The sequence below is a fragment of the Acomys russatus genome, chromosome 1 (genome assembly GCF_903995435.1).
Source record: "Acomys russatus chromosome 1, mAcoRus1.1, whole genome shotgun sequence".
NCBI classification, from domain to species: domain Eukaryota; kingdom Metazoa; phylum Chordata; class Mammalia; order Rodentia; family Muridae; genus Acomys; species Acomys russatus.
Genome location: NC_067137.1, coordinates 94304954 through 94322850, shown reverse-complemented (window position 1 = coordinate 94322850; position 17897 = coordinate 94304954). Strand labels below are relative to the sequence as shown.

General features: G+C 39.4%; 1 protein-coding gene and 1 pseudogene across 2 annotated transcripts in view; both read right to left on the bottom strand.

Moving 5' to 3' along the window:
- The window catches only part of Lin52 (lin-52 DREAM MuvB core complex component), a 92753-nt gene that overhangs the window by 31613 nt on the left and 43243 nt on the right, over positions 1–17897 (bottom strand). The gene's annotated exons all lie outside the window — the stretch shown is intronic.
- Positions 2485–3543, bottom strand: LOC127191842 (60S ribosomal protein L27a-like; annotated as a pseudogene).

The following is a 17897-nucleotide window of genomic DNA, read 5'->3' as shown; positions in this document are numbered from 1 at the left end:
GATGGCTCAGCGGTTAAGAGCACTGCCTGCTCTTCCAGAGGTCCTGAGTTCAATCCCCAGCAACCACATGGTGGCTCACAACCATCCGCAATGTGATCTGATGCCCTCTTCTGGCCTGCCAGTGTACATGAAGGCAGAGCACTGGATACATAACAATAAAATAAACCTTTAAAAAAAAAAAAAAAGAATGCACAGCTGATAAAAAGATTTCACAAATTCAAGCTAGGTGGTATGGCAGCCACTGGGGTCGACTGAGCCGAGGAATTCAAGGCTGGCCTGGGAAGCATAGCAAGATTTTTCTCTCTCAAAAAGAAAAGCTAGGCTGGAGAGACAGCTATGATTAAGAGCACTGTCTGCTCTTCTAGAAGAGCCAGGGTCGATTCCTAGCAACATTGTGGCTCACAACACTACATACGTCCAGTTCTAGAGTATTGACACCCTCATCTGGCCTCTGAGGACACTAGCCATGATCACTGTCCGTACAAACACACACACACACACACACACACACACACACCTTTCAAAAGCTTAGCAGCAATTTTACAGTTTCATCCAAATCACAACAGCCTTCTGCATCTAGAAGAAAATTTCACTATTGTCTAAGTCATTCAGGCTTCAGACTAAATATGTTTCCTTTTACTTTAAATGATGTTTAAAAATACTCCCTGATTTTTGTTTTGATCAGAACACTGCTAATTCAAGCCCAAAGCTAGTAACACTGAGTAACAAGAGGCCTTAACAAGTAACTGTTGTAGCACAGAGGACTGAAGATTAGATATAAGCAGTACATTGTAAAAAAGGGAGCAATGCAACAGAGACAGCTTATTGTGAAGATCTTTAAAAGCAAAAAACATGGATTCTTTGATTACATATAAATAAAGAGTACTTGCGACCAGCTCATCTGTGCTCTGATCTGATCCTAACAGCTGGTCCCAGTGTTCCGCCCGAGCATTTACTGAAGAGGGACTGTGTTCTTCTTGAAGCCCATTTAGTTTTTATACATTAGGATGGCCAACTATCTACTGAGTTAATTTGTTTTTCCTTTTGAGACAGGTTTTGCGATGTAACCTTAGTTGGCCTGCTACTTGCTATGCAATCTAGGCTGGCCTCAAACTTACAGCATCCCACTTGCCTCACTCACCCTCCCAAGTACTGGGATTTAAGACAGTCACTACCAATCCTGGCTTGAAAGTTCTTTATAACGGTGTGGCAAATAGGAAAGGAAACACTCAACTGTTCTACAACTTCTCATTGTGCCTAATTCTGTACTCTGGGACAGAGCACGGATCAAAGCTCAATTAGTTGAGGGAAAAGAAAGGGGATGTAAGAACTCTAATCAAAAGCAAAGGGAAATAGGTGAAATCTTAGCAACAGCCAAGCTAATGGGCAAACCCTCAACACTTTAAGAGCAATGAAATCAACCCTTCTCATACTCGATGCTAGGATGCTGCTGCAATCCAGAAAGGTCTCTAGAAACTGTACAAGTCTTTCATGATTAAAGACACTAAGTCCTTCTTTAGAGGAAACACAGCAGGGCAAACAGGATGCAATGCTATATCCAAACACGGATGACCCTTAGAAAGACTAGTGACAGTTCAACCCTCTTTCCAGAAACATTTGTCACCTATGCCTTTATCCCTCAGGGGTTTGAGTGAATGACATACGCTTTGGCTGATAATTAATTTTTCTTTCTTTCTTAAAAACAAAACAAAACAAAAAAGCCTAGAGGCCACTGTTGGCTTCTTCCCCAGGAGACGCAGCCTGAGTGGTTTTGGGAATTTGCGCCTTGACCAGACTTGCACTCTGACTGCAGAATACATGCAGCATCCCAGCAACACCTGCTCTCCTGAGCAGCCACCTGGGACTGAGAAAGGATCCATCAATTTCACCTTCCCCTGAGAGATCACCCAGACCCAATGCTTAATTCAGTGTGATGCTGCCCATCAGCACCCATCAGCTCCCAGAGGTCAAATCATTTAAAACACTGTATTAATGGGGATTATATGATTTTACTTCTCTAACTGCACTAACAATGGGACAGTATCACTTACATGAAGGCAGGAAAGACAGAAAAGAATAAAATGTCTTACTCGAATCTGTCACCAACATCTTGCCAATGACTTAAATTTTGAGCTTCATTTCCACATCCCTGGATGGAAATAGTTGTCTCTCATCCAGAAACTGTGAAATATTTATTTTGGATTATAGTGATATTTGGTCACAAAAGCCAAACCCCATAAACAACCACATTTTAATTCAAAGTAATTAGCCTCCTTTTTCATAAACAAAACGAGATGGCCTTCTTTTATTTTTTTCTCAATCATATGTTCTTCGCTTATTTTAGTTCCCAATTTTTGCTATTAAATGTTGCTTAGCCTATATATCTAAATGTTATAATATCTAGCCTCTGTCCTCCCTACAGCCAATTTTGCCTATTTGGTTTTTTTCCATATGGAAAATGTTAGCATTTAATTAACTTCCCTAGGCAGCTTTAAGCTACCAGGACACAGGCATCTCCAACACCCTTAATCTTCTCTTCAGTTCTTCTGCTAAAGAATTTGGGGAGCTTGCCCTTCCCCAGAACTCTGTAGTAACCTGATCGCACAACATCAATGATGGGAGCAGCTCCAGTCTTGGTTTTTGCAGCACTGATCCGGGTCTGCTCACTGACCAGTGTCCACAGCTTATCCAGGTTGACAGTTGGGCAAAGCTCTGGTTCCTCTTTAAGTGGTAATGCCTCATACCAACTTTCCCAAAGCCACCTGGATGATATTTGTTGAAGTTGATCCTGTGGTGATGCATGCCTCCAGCATTCCCACGGCCTCCAGGGTGCCTGTGACACTTACTGATGTGGCCATGACTATGGCTTACGTGGCCCGAGTTTCTGGGTCTTCCTCAGTCTGGATAGCATGGTGGCGGCAGAAAGGAAAGAGCTTGTTTGTTTTTGAGCTAGGGTCTTACTGTGTAGCTTTGGCTGGCCTGGAACTTGTTCTGTAGACCAAGCTGGCTTTCAAATCCCAGAGATCTGCCTGCCTCTGCCTCCTCAGTGCTAGGACCATCATATCTGGCAATTTCACCTATTTCCATCCACAAAGTTACGTGTGTACATATTTCAAAAGTCAAATAAGTCTAAATAATTTTAAAAGAAAAACCACAGCTCCCATTAACTACTTCCCAATGGCAACTGCTTTCATCTGTTCAGTGCATTATTTTATATTACCTCAATGTCTCTTAGTAATAAATAATATGCTATATTATTTCTTGGGGTTTTTTTTTTCCCTGTCAATTTGACACCTTATCTATCCTATTGATTTGGTGACAATAAAGACAGTGGTGATTTTCACTATTTTCCACATATTCTCCCACTTATAATTCCAATACTATATATGCAAATATTCTGTCTTCTTAGAGTTCTGCAGCCTTCTGCCACTTAGTGGCAGTGACATATTCAAAGAAATGCTTCATTTGGGTGGTTTTTGTCTTTGTGTAATTATTAGAGTATAGTTATACAAACATTGTATCCAGCCTACTATATACTAGGGCTAAATGGTGCATGGTATTGCTTTCAGCTGTGATGAATGAAATAATACAATTAAACCAAGCACAAATATAATCAGAGACAAAGTAAACACAAGATATATGGGCAATGCTGGCATAACATGGTATACCTTATAAGAGCATATTCTTAAACCATCAACTTAATTTAGTAAATACATATATAACATAATCATTTATTACAGTTACAGTACTATTTCTACACTTAACCACACTTAATCACTATTATTACTGTTGTGTGTATGATGTTTGTATGTGGGTGCATATGTGCCATGGTGCAAATATGGAGGTCAGAGGGCAACTTTGGGGAGTCAGTTCCCTCCTTCACTCTTTTTTTTCCCCCTCCTTACCTGGGTTCCAGAGATTGAGCTCAGGTAGTCAGACCTGCACAGTAAGCACTTCTACTTGCAGAACTGGCAAGCTGGCTGCTCATTGCTGTATTTTCATTACTGGACATGCAAACTTGTTATAGCAGCATGCACGTAAGCACAGGAACAACACATATGATTATGGCATTACGATAGCGCTCATGTAACTAGGCAATAGGAAACTTTCAGTTCTACTGTACTCTTATGCAATCAGTTGAATACACTGTACATTATTGACCTACCTAAAGGCTGACATATGGTAGAACATTTTTATATAAATGCTATCATAGCCATGCCACACAGTAAAATAAAGCTATACTTTCTTTTCCTTTCAGACATATATGTATGTTTCTCTGGGATTTTGCTCACCTTTCTGTTGTGTTATATATTTACTTCTAATTCATGGAATCTAAGTCTATCTGTCTAAACCTTTAAAATATATCAAGATGTATCATGGAATTTAATGTCACCTTCCCGAAAGCATACTCTACTTTCTCCAAGGTGTTTTTATTCATTGTTGTTTCTTTGCTCTTTAGTTTTTATATTAAGGAGTTTAATTAATTTATTTGTAATCCAAAACAAATAAATAGACAAACAAACCAGCCAAGACACTACCTCCAAACTCTTAAGGATAGGATTTGGGTTTGTTGACTGTGATTACATTGGTTAGTTGGAGAAGTTTGAACGACAGTCACTACTGTCCTTGGGCTGGTCAGATTCCCTGAAAGTCTCTTCTAAGCAGGTAAATCCTAGCCGGGGCAGGGGAAGACTCCCATGCAGTGTGCATAATTTACACTATCCCAGTACGGATTCCAGTCCTGGCATGTGTACTAACACATGTATGTGCATGTCTGTGTATGGGAAGGCTAGTGGCTGATATCAGGTTGTCTCAACTTTTAAGATCTTAATCATCATCATCATCATCATCATCATGATGGGTATGTGATGTATGCAGAAACAGGCATGCCTTGGTCAAAGGACGGCTTTGTGCAGGTTATTCTCTCTTCCCACCTTTATGACAGTTCTGAAGATCAAGCTTGGGTAATCAGGTTTCCATAGAAGTGCTTTCAAAAAATAATCTACTTATTTAATGTCTATGACTGTTTGCCTGCATATAAGCCTGTGCTGACCCACCACATTGGCTCAACCACCTTAATTTTTGAGGCAGGCAAGCTCTAGACATGGCAGCCTCCTGATTCCTTTCCCACAGGACTGGAATCATAGGGTATGCCACCACACTTGGCTTTTTATTTTTTTCCTTAAATGTAAGTTCTGGGTATTGAACTCAGCTCCTTGTGCTTGTAAGACAAACACTAATGAACTATCTTCCCAGCCTTCAAGAATAGGTTTTAACAAATGAAAAAGAAAATATAATAGTAACTGGAAGGCATCAAAACAAAAAATGTTAATAACAAATGATGACTTTCCCAATCCCTTAAGTACATTGAGTTGTATTAATTTCTTTTGTGAACAGTTTTCTCTTCTGTTTTATGTTTCTTGAACTGTTGTTCTCTGCCAACTTTTTTTTTCTATTTTGAACTCTCATGTTCCTGTCTTCTTTTAATTTATAACCATTTAAGTATTCTTCAGTTGTTATATATTATGCTTGTCCTACCAACTCCACTGTGGTGCACTTGATGCCAATTAAAGCTGGTCTCTAAATCCTAGTGTTAAAAACAAACAAACAAACAAACAAAACACCCAAGCCCAAACAAACAAACCCAGCAATTACTCCAAGAAATTCTCAGGTATCCGAATAAGACACTCATAAGTATAAGGCTATTCTAATCATGCACCTCAGCTGAGGAACAAGACCACAAACCATATCAGAAACCCTTTATGATAAAGTTTTGTTATGATAAAGTTACAAGATTAGTGGCTGACAAGAACCCAATAGATGAAATAACCTGATTATATGAAAGCACTTAATACTGTTTCTCCTGGCATCTTCCTTGCAAAATTAATTAAAACCAGACAGGATATACGAGTCTCATGAATTGAAGACTGGCCTTAAGACTGCAAGGAGTGATTACACACTGCCTTAAATCACATTAAGCAAAGTGTCTGGGAGAATGTCCACAGAGTATTAGATTGGTTATAATCTAGTATTTCCATTAGCGCTTGGGAAAGTAAAGAGTAAGTTAATTAATGTTGAGTACACATTAACTAGAAGCTATCTCTGAAAACTAGCATTACCTATGGTATAAAGCATTTTTTAAGGTAGAAAATATATGCAAAAAAACTTTAAAAAGCTAAATTGTTTCCTTTTATTACAAATAATTAATACAAAGTGAATTTTTACCAAGTCCTATATATACATGTAAAGCTGATGGGGAAGCACATCAGCCACCCCAGGAAACCTAATGCCTCTTCATCTATACTTACAAATTATAGAAATGTATAAACTAACAGAATGATGAGTGTGTGGATCTTTATTAGTCCTATGCAGGGCTAGAGAGATAGCACAGTGATTGCAAGTGCTTACTGCTCTTGCAGAGGACCCAGAAGGTTCAGTTCCCAGCACTGCCTGGCTCACAATCATCTGAAACTCTAATTCCAGGGATTCCACACTCTCTTCTGGCCTCTATAGGGATGAGGCTCACATGTGATATATATTTATTTGGGGGAAACCCTTCATACAATAAAATAAAAATAAGTCTTCAAAACCAAAAATGAATACAATAATTGTGCTGGGCAGTGGTAGCACGTGTCTAAAATCCAGCACTTGGGAGGCAAAGGCAGTCTAATCTCTCTGAGTTCAAGGCCAGCCTGGTTTATAGCGTGAGTTCCAGGACAGCCAGGGCTGCACAAAGAAACTCTGCCTCAAAAAAAAAAAAAAAAAAAAGAAAAAAAAAAAAGAAAAAGAAAAAGAAAAAGAAAACAACAACCAACCAAACAAACAAAAACCAAAACCAAAAAACATAAAAACAAAGCAAAAAACCCAATAATCTTATGTCCATCTATAGCATACAACAGCTCTCATTAATGTCAGCATTTCCTTTTATTTTATGTTCATGGGTGTTTTGTTTGCATGTCTGTCTGGGCACCACCTGCCTGCCTGGTACCGAAGGAATATAGAAGAGGGCATCAGGTCCCTTGAGATTGGAGTTACAGACAGTTGTGTGTTTGTATGTGGGTACTAGGAATTGAACCCTGGTCCTGTGGCAGAGCAATGCTCTTAACTGCTGGGCCACCTCTCCAGCCAACATTTCCTATTTCTTGTTTTGTTTTGTTTTTTTTTATAGACAAAGTTTTGCCATATAGTCTACATAGGTCTCTAATTCATGATCTTACTATCTGTGCCCCCTGAGTGCTATGATTTCAGAAATCTGCCACCACACATCTTGTCCAGCCAGCATACATTTATTTATTTATTCATTTATTTATATTTTGAGACAGGGTGTCATGCTTCGGCCTTGCTATACATTGAAGGATGACTTTGTGAAGTTTTGATCCTTTTGCCTGGGGAAGTGAACCCAGGCTTTTTTCTGTGCTAGGCAAGCACTATCCCATCTAAGCTACACCCTCAGCAAAACTGTGGTTTTATTCAAATACAGAGTGTGGTAATGGGACACTTAGGGGAGGGGAGGGTCCTTCCGATACCAAGGGTGAAGGCTTTTACTGTCCATCTGAGTCAATCATGGCCATCTCACTTCCTTGACAGGGAAAGATCTGGGCATAGGAATGTGACTAACACTGCTCAATGGCATATAAGGAGAATCTGCCTGAAAGCTTCTGATATCCTCTTGCTGATAAGAATTTTTTCACTGATAAAAAGAATTCCGAGAGAGGAGACATCTTTCTTCTTAGGGTACTATTGTCAGCATATGATAGAAAATGAGAGAAGCCAATCCAAGAAGGAACTGAGCACACTGAAGGTGAGACTCATGAGGAGGCTGCAGTGCTGAGGTACTGAGAGCCAGTCTTGGAAATGAAGTCCCCTGGAACATTTCAGTCTGCAGTCAACAGTAGCTGCTGCCTGTAATTTGCAGCAATAAGCACCTTAACAGCTAAGAGACTGCATCAACTAGCTATGGCTACCACAACAAACAACACAGTCCGTGGATTAAATATGAGACTTCTATTTTTTTATTTTTTCATTCTATTTGTCCTATTCTGATGTATTAATTTTACTTTATCTTATACTATCTCTTAGAAGTTTATTTGTTTTGGAAAGGAACAAAAAGGGGGTGGAACTGGATGGAAGAGGAACCAGAAAGAGTAGAAGGAAGGAAAACTGTAATCAGGATATATATGTAAGGAAAAAAAAAATAGCAACGCTGTACTGCAGATAATTTTCTGGTTATGAATACACAAAGCCAAGCTATATCTTATTGAACAAGAGCTTTGTTAAAATCCCCCAAAAGCTCAAGAAAAAGATAATTGACAAAGTCTTCCAGTAGGTTAGAAGTCCAAGATCAAAAGCTATGATCAGGAGATTGGCACGGTTGGTTTCTCCTGAGGGATTTGAAGGAAGCATCTGTCCTGCCTCTCTCCTTGGCTTGCAGATAACCCTGTATCTCTTTTACAGTGCATGTCCTCTGTGTTCACTTTCCCTTCCATAAACAGAGTTGGATTAGGTCTTACACTAAAGACCTTGTTTTAATTTGATTATATTTGCAAAGACTCTATTTCCAAATAAGGACACATACTAAGATACTAGGCTGTTGTGGGGAACGTAACTTTTTTAAGAACCTGGTAACAGCTATGAATTCCCTACAAATACATACATACACTTTAGGTTAAATCATTTTGAAATTACTTAAACAAGATACTCTTGAGCACTATCCAGACAGCCAAACTTAAATCAATGACTTTAAGAAGCTATGTTTTAACTCTTTCATCTACAGTGATGTCCTGCCTACAAGATATGTCAGTGCAATGCTGGCACAAAGCTTGTGGGAGTAACCAACCAATATCTGATTTACTTAAGGCCTACTCTAGGAGATAGAACCCATATCTGACACTGCTTCGGTGACCAAGAACCCACAATTAAATAGCCTAAAGATCTAGGGTAAAACCAAATACTACTGTTCTAAAACAAACAAACAAAAAACAGCAACAAAATTACTTCTAATGACATATGGCTATATTCATAGATCTGCGCCTTGCACAGCCATCACCAGAGAAAGTTTCTCCTGAAGCAGATAGGAAGAAATACAAAGGCCCACAGCCAGACATGCAGAGAATGAGAGACATTTTAACATTCAGCTTAAATAGAATGTCTCTACCAAATCCTGCCCTTCAGGGTTCAGGGAACTCTGCAGAAGAGGAATCAGAAAGAGTGTCCTTTGTGGATGTATTATGGCTTCCAGCTTAGTGTTTTTATGGGATTCCAGAGAGTACAAATCAATGGGTCTCGACATCTGTATCTATCTATTTCATGTGCCTTTTCTTGGGCTCTTTTCCTTCTGTTTGTTTTGTCCTATTCTGATGCATTTATTAATTTTGTTTTACCTTATTTTATTGTTATTTCTTCAAGGCCTGTTTGTTTTCTAATGAGACAGAAAGGAAGTGGATCTGGATGGAATGGGAGGTGGGGAGGAGCCAGGAGGAGTAGAGAAGGGAAACAGTAACCAGGATATATTATGTGAGCAAAAAAGCTTTTTTCAATACAAGGAGGAAAAAGAAGCAATATTATACTGCAAATAGTTTTCTGGTTATGAATACACAAAGCCAAGAGATATCTTATTGAATGAGACCTATGCTAAAAATCCCCAGGAAGCTCAAGGAAAAGATAATTAACAAAGTCCAGAGAAAGCATGGTGGGCATATTTTTGTTTGTTTGTTTTTCTAGACAGGGTTTCTCTATGTAGCCCTGGTTGTCCTGTACTCCCTTTGTAGACCAGGCTGGCCTCAAACTCACAGTGATCCGCCTGTCTCTGCCTCCAGAGTGCTGGGATTACAGGAGTGTGCCACCATGCCTGATCCTGTGGGGTGTGTGTACACACCTTTAATCCCAGCATTTTGGAGGCAGAGGCAAAAGCAGGCACACCTCTGCGACTCGAGTCTATCTTTGTCTATATAGTAAGTTGCAGGCTAGCCAGGGCCATAGTAAGATTCTCTCTTAAAAATAAAACACAAACAAACAAAACTCCTCACAAAACAAGAACAAAACACCATCTGGCAAATGATGTCCTTGATTACCAGAACTAAGAAGCTGCACATTTTCTCTTCCATGGCCTCAAAGTCTCAAGCGTAGAAGCTGCAGTGAATGACAAAACTTGAAATTCTTTGGAAGATAAGTAGAAGCCACTTTACTTTCTTGATAGCCTAGGGAACTAATTTCATCTTGTAGAATCCAAAGAGAAAAAGGAATTCTATAAGCAACAGCATGAAATGATTTGTTTTCAAAAGAAACATCTGAGACTGAAGAAGTTGACCATTTTTCGTTATTGCCTAGGCCACTTAACAGACACTCAATTAATAGCTGGTAATAATGCTGGCCAACTAAAACCCTAGTGCAAAATGCCAACATTGATACTCACATTAGGAAGAGTATGTAGGCTGGAGAGACAGCTTGATGGGAAAAGGCTTGGCACTGAATCTTCAATTTGAGTTCAGTCCCTGGACCCACAAAGTGGAAGGAGAGATACAACTTCCAAGTGTGTTTTTTCTAACAACACAGACACATTCTAAATAAATAAATTGTAGTAACTTTTTTTTTTTAAGAAAAGTATTTAAGGGTTGGAGAGATGGCACTGGGGTTCAAAGCAACCACTGCTCTTGCAGCAGAGCCAGGTTCAGTTCCCAGCACCCACATGGTGTCTTACAATTGTCTGTATCTCCAGTTCCAAAGGATCTAACACCTGCTTCTGACGTCCACAGGCTTCTGCAAGCACATGGTGCACAAACATATACTCAGGCACACACACCTACATGTTAAATAAATACATAAATCTAAAACCCAGTCATACAAAAAAGAAAAGTACTTACAGCTTGGCTTTTGTTATTGCTAACAAGGAGTAAATATGATCTGCAACTAGATGATGCCAATTCTTTCTCTATGTTAATATGACTTTATCTGGCTTAAACTAGCAAGACAAAACAAATCAATAACCTTATCTAGAGGAAATAAAGCCAAGTAAAATTACACCCCAAACATCAATGTTTATGTCAGTCTTTAGCGCTTTCTTGCTCAGCTGTACAGTGTCCAATCATCCCTGAAATACAAGTGATTGGGCTCTGTTGGGCTCACCAGTTAAGGGGAGGGAACATTTATCTACCGTCAATTCATGGGACAGTAATCTCCTTCCCACTCCTCTGATTAGGAACAAGCAGGATGCTAGAGAAAGGCCTCAACAGCTTTAAAAATAAATAAATAAATAAACCCAGCCCCTTCTGCTCACAGAATACAGAAAAGATTGGCATTTATACAAGAGAAAGCGATGGGTCCAAACAAAAGCCAATCTAAAGGAAGAGCACAAGCTAGCCTGGCATTATTACTAGCAGGATAGCATACTTGTTAAAAATGTATATTTTAATTTTCTGTATTGCAAAAGGCCCCAATTTGCCCAGGGATCCAGCTAAGCTGCCATTTTCTACAACGACAGAGTGTAATCTTTATTTAATGGATTTAGCATCTATCTTTACTAGAGTGGTCTCTAAGGAACAGGGGAGGGGAGAACACAGGGGCAGGGAAGAGCCGATCTGGTCCCCCCTCCCCCTTTCATCCATCTAGCACTCATGTTTGTGTTCAAAATTCAATTACCTCCTTATTGATACTTCACAGAGATATTTAAGCTGCAAACATGAAGCCCTGATTTCCCAAGGGGCCATGCCCCTCTCTATTTCACTGCTCTGCTTCCCCCAGGGTGAATTCCTGAGGCGTCCATATTAATAGGTAATCAGTCACAATTCATTTATTAAACAGCTAGCAAGGTTTATCAGCCTGCCCTGATTAGCCCGAAGAAACCGCTGAATTCCTAATTTATTTATGGAAATGTAAGTGTCTTTTTGAATTCCATTCAGGACTTGCCGAGGTGTTTGGGTTTAACGCGCAGACATCTAACAGGCAGCACAAGCAGCAAGCAAGCTTTCCAGGAAAAAGACATTGCTTGACACTAGAAGGCAAAGCGCCAGGGACATACACTGCAGAGATTCTTCTGGCCTCAGATTTGGGTCCCCATAATCCTTGGATTAGTGCTTATCTGATTGCTTTCTGTTTACATAAAAGAGTTGGAAATGCTGTCACTAGGCAGCCATAGCTATCCAGTGCAAAAAAAAAAAAAAAAAAAAAAATCAATCTCTGGGATGCTGCTTTTTGATTGGCAGAAAAGTGGCCCTTAATGGAGTAGAATTGAGGACCTCAGTGATTTAAAAGACAATAATTCTTAGCAGAGTTTAAACCAGGCTGGAATACAAACCAAAACCACTAACACAATACTTTCTTTCCCCAAGCATTTATCTTAGAATAGTGACTAAACCAGATCTTGTTTTAATCTTACAGCGCTGGAGGCTACCTTGACAAAATAGCTTTGTATAGAATCTCCACAATTCTAATCAACTAACAATTCACACAAAATTGCCCATTACTGATTAAAAGGACAGTTTAGATTAAATAAAGCTCTTAGGAGTAACATCAAAATGCATCCAAAATGTCCCCCAATAGGTGAAATTAGAGAAGAAAATGTTCTAGGGAATAAGGAGATTCTATTACTCAAACTTCTGCTTCCAACAGAATTACAACTGATTTTTTACGATAAATGATAAAAATATAAAAACAATGTAAGGAATATTGTCAATATTTCAATGTCAACAAAGAACACAGTTGTTTATTTTTACTTATCCACCATTGGTATTTTCAAATTCTCCTCTGCCTTCCCCCATATGACACAGCGAGATACATGTCAGCTGACTTCCAGCTGAGCGACATTCCGCAGTACCCCTGACCAGGACGTCTAAAACCATCCATTCTTCAAAAACAAGGAAAACTTGAGAAGAGCTTAAAGAGGTGTGACTATAACTGTAATTTGGAAAACTGACATTAAGAATAAACTAAGAAGGGCTGGAGAGATGGCTCAGAGGTTAAGAGCACTGGCTGTTTTTCCAAAGGTCCTGAGATCAATTCCCAGCATCCACATGGTGGCTTACAACCATCTATAATGAGATCTGGTGCTCTCTTCTGGCCTTCAGGTGCCTGCAGGCAGAATACTGTATAAATAATAAATAAATATTTTAAAAAACTAAGAATAAACTAAGAAAATCAAAGCCCTAAGTTTTATGGACTTTATTGACTCATTAACTGCCCCACGAATCCCCACCCCAGACAGGTTTTCTCTGTGTATGCCTAACTGTCCTAGAACTTGCTCTTTAGACCAGGCTGGCCTTGAACTCAGATCCTAAGGCTTCTGCCTTCCAAGTGCTAGGATTGAAGGTATATGCACACCATCAACACCTGGCTGATATATTAATTTTTAAATTAAGAGTGGTTTATTTATTATTGTGTGTGTGTAGACACAGATGTGCCATATTGGATACCTTTTGTGGAGATGGTCCTCATTTCCTATTTTTATTTGAGGTCCAGGGATTGAACTCAGATCATCATGCTTACATGGCAAGGTTTTAATAACTGAGCCATCTTACCAACAAATATGCCACACGAATGAGAACTCCCTTTTACATATAAAACTATAATAAAATGTTTATTTTAAAACAAATAGTAACAATTTACAGACTAGATCAGAAAACAGCCAAAATATGAATAATAATTTTGTGTATTTACAAAACAAGGTATACTTCTGAAAAAAAAATCACTTTCTACTTAAAATTATCTCCAGAATATTAAAAGATAACACATTTATAAGTTTAAAAAATCATGCAATCTTATTTTTGCCTAACAGGAATAGAAAAAGTACATTAGTTACAATTTTGAGTGTATCCCCCCCCAAAAGACATTATCATATAAATTATAGAAAACAGAAAACTGCTTTTAAAAAGGCATGTGCACAATACGTAGGAAGAAAGGGACAGCAAACTCAGCTCTAATATTAACATACTATTAGAAGGTGTCTGTAAATAAAGATAGTACATGCATGCTTAAACTAGACTGTATATCCCTCTTTATTCCTCTCCTTAAGTTGAATCTTCTAGAAATTATTTGCCTGTGCTCTAAGGACAAAAACACTTCTACTTAAGTTAGAAGCATACATTTCCTATACTCTCAAATTAGTCACTTCATGCATTAGGATTCTGATAATAATCCCCAAGTGAAACATTTTTCCTTTAAGGTCCAATGTCTTCATTTAAAAATACTACATTTAGAGCCGGGCGTGGTGGCACACGCCTTTAATCCCAGCACTCAGGAGGCAGAGGCAGGCGGATCACTGATAGTTCGAGGCCAGCCTGGTCTACAATGTGAGTGCAGGACAGCCAAGGCTACACAGAGAAACCCTGTCTCAAACAAACAAACAAACAAACAGAAAACAAAAACTATATTTGGCTCTGGCTTCTAAATACTACACACGGAACAGCCAAGACTCAAGTGTACGGTGTGGGCCAGCAAGACCGGTCAGCAGGTAGTTAGTTATCTACCACCAAGCCTGGAAAGGACCCACATGGTGGAAAGAGAACAGAATCCTTTTAAGTTGTTCTCCGATCTCCCCACCTCCAACCTCTCTCTGACTAAAATGTAATTTAAATCCATCAATTAATTAGCTGGGCCGTGCCTTTGCCATCTACTCTGGCAAGTTCCAGGACAGCCAGTTCTACACTGAGAAACCCTATCTTGACAAACAAACAAATAAACAAACAAAAATCCCTCAGATTCTTCAAGTACATCATGGTAACCAGAGCATTATATGCTAAAAGTAATGGCTATGGACTCAAGTGGCTTAGATTTGATTCACAGCTCTAGAACTGGTCCAAACCTTTGTCATCTTTAATTGGGGCCAATAGTCTTCGGAGACAAAGCATGTGAGTGCACTTCCTGCAATGCCTATTAGAAAAGACTCAAATAATGATGGCTGTTAAAGCTATGATATCAGTTTTCTGCTATAGGAAAATTCCAGAAAACAATTGAACAGTATAAAAAGCAATGTAGCACCCATCCATAGGGCCCCCCATTATCAATACAATGCCCTAAAGATAATGCACCAATGCATTATTATTTACCATCTGGACTGCATAGACAAGAAAAAGAAATTTTGGGCTGGAGAGATGGCTCAGAGGTTAAGAGTACTGACTGCTCTTCCAAAGGTCCTGAGTTCAATTCCTAGCAACCACATGGTCACTCACAACCATCTCTAATGAGATCTGGTGCCCTCTTCTGGCCTGCAGGCAAAACACTGTATACATAATAAATACATTAATTAATTAAAAAAAAAGAAAGAAAAAGAAAGTTTAGGCTAGCAGTCATTAGCTGATAAAATTTAATATAAAAATAGACTATTCAATAACATTTTATTTGTATTAATATAAATGGCAAAGGCCTCAGAGGTTAAGAGCACTTGTTGTGAGCCAGGTGGTGGTAGCGCATGCCTTTAAGCCCAGCACTCGGGAGGCGGAGGCAGGCGGATCTCTGTGAGTTCAAGGCCAGCCTAGACTACAAAGTGAGTCCAGGAGAGCCAAGGCTACACAGAGAAACCCTGCCTTGAAAAACAAAAACAAAAACAGAGCACTTGTTGCTCTTCCAGAGAACCTGGGTTTGATTCCCAGCACCCCCAAGATGGCCCACAATCATTTGCTGCTTCACTTTCAGGAAAGCTTTTCTAGCCTTTGCAGGCACCAGGAATACAAGTGATGTGCATATGCACATGCAGGCAAAATACCTATACACAGAAAATAAAAATCCAACAGCAAAACAGATCAACTAGTTTTTCTTTCAATTCTGTTCAAACAACACTCCAATCTCCTTATCAGTAGATTTCACCCATATCTGTGCCCACAGCAGGTAGCAATGATCTCAATCTTGGAACACACAGATGTTCCTATATATCAGCACTCCCTGAGTAATACCATAGTAAACAAACTTCTGAGGGCTAGTCTAGGATGTAATGCAGAAAACTATATCTTCTACATGTCTCTTAACTCTAAATCCTCTTGCTTCATTCAAGATAATAATATAGCAAATGAAAAAGATTCTTGTTTACTTGTCCCACTTATGGGATCCCCTTCACTCCTAGTGAAAGAGTTGCTAAGATTCACTCCACTAACTAAAAACTTCAAAGGAAATGCTGCCATCTACTGAACCACATTCATTATCAACCTCCTGTCACCCAGCGGCACCTCACTTAATGACGCACTGTGAGCAGAATTCTAATATTAAGGTTGTTTGTGTAAAAAACAACAACAACAACATCAAGAGCAAAGCCAGCCAGGCATGTTGACACACACCTTTAATCCAGGCCCTCGAGAAGCAGATAGGCAGGTCTCTGTGAGTTCAAGACCAACCTGATCTACACAGCAAGACCATGTCTCAAAAGACAAAACAAACAAATACAAACAAAAGCAAATTTTTAAGGCACAAAAGCATTGTACATATTAATAGCTGCCAGCAACAAAAACAACCCCAGGAAATATTCCCACGATTCCTATGCCATTATGTAAGTCTACTAAGAAAATACTTTGAAATCTGGAGGATGGGCTCCCTTTGTCTTCAAGCTCTCTTCCTAGCTGGCTAGAAAATCACTGCTGTTCAATATCCTTCTTTCATGAGCTTCAAAACCCAACCCAGCTGCAAGAGCTACATTTCAACCTAAGGAGAAACTGGTTATTGCACCCCAGTCAATTTATTTCAATGTGCACTTCTTGTCTTTAAAAACTTTTAATTTTAGGGGGAAAACATATATATAGAAAAATAAATAAATATATGTAACTTTACAAAATCACATATTCATGAAACAACAAACTATAAAGAGAACAAGTATTGTCACCCAGAAGCTCTCTCCTGTGGGTCCTCCCAGCCATCACCATGATCCCAAGGCAACCCTTACTCTGGTCTGACAGGGTGTTTTTGAACTTTCTGTGAGTGAGGTTGTACAACCTGGGCTCTTCTGTATTTTTCTAACACTTAATGGCCCTGCAATGACTGTGCTACTGTATACATTTAACAGTTTGTATATTTTCATAGTTATAAATATTCTGCTACATTCTTCTAAGATGTTTAAATGTGTATGTACTCAAGAGTATATGTACGTGCACTGCATGCATTTAGGAGTCCACAAAGGTCAGAAGAGGACTTTGGATTCCTGGGAACTGAGTTAGAGTTGGTTGTGAGCTGTCATGTGGGTGTTGGGAAAAAATCTGGGTCTCTTGCAAGCGCTCAGCTGCTGAGCCACCTCTTGATCCTCTATTACAGTCTTGCACACAAATCACTACAGTACTTAGGTTACAGTCAGTGCACTTAAGTCTCCCTAACCCTGTATCTGTCTTTTCATATACATATTTATACTTTTCTATTTTTAGGCTATACGCCTAGCACTAGAATCGCTGTGTCATTGGGCATATGTCTGCTTACCAGTTTTCCGAAATGGTTATATGAATGTTCACATGTCTCAGCAAGGCAAAGGGTTGGTACAGAGTGAAACCACCCCCATTTTTTGCCTCCTCTGCATTCTCACTTGCTTTTCTGCTGTATTATCATGCAGCATGAGGGCCTTAACAAATGCAAATATCCAACTTAAACTTCAACCCTCCAGAACTGTCAGCTAAGTTTATAAGTTCATGGAGCATCAAGCGTTCTGTAACAGTAACTGAGCACTTACTAATTCAGGGACAGTATTTCAAACTACAAATTACTTGAAGTTGAAGTGGTCTGAAGAAATATGAAGCAGGCAGGAAGCGATTAGGTAAAGAGAGGTCAGAGGCTGCTGAGATCACCATCCTTTCCCAGAGTCTGGCGCTCCCACCTGGATCTGGAGCCCAGGGATTGCCAAAAGCCTGTGTCAACACACCTGAAGTTCCATTCAAGCTCTCTTAGCCCTTACCAGGACTCTGGCTCCTAAGGAGATTGTGCATCTTGTTTCTTGTTTTGTG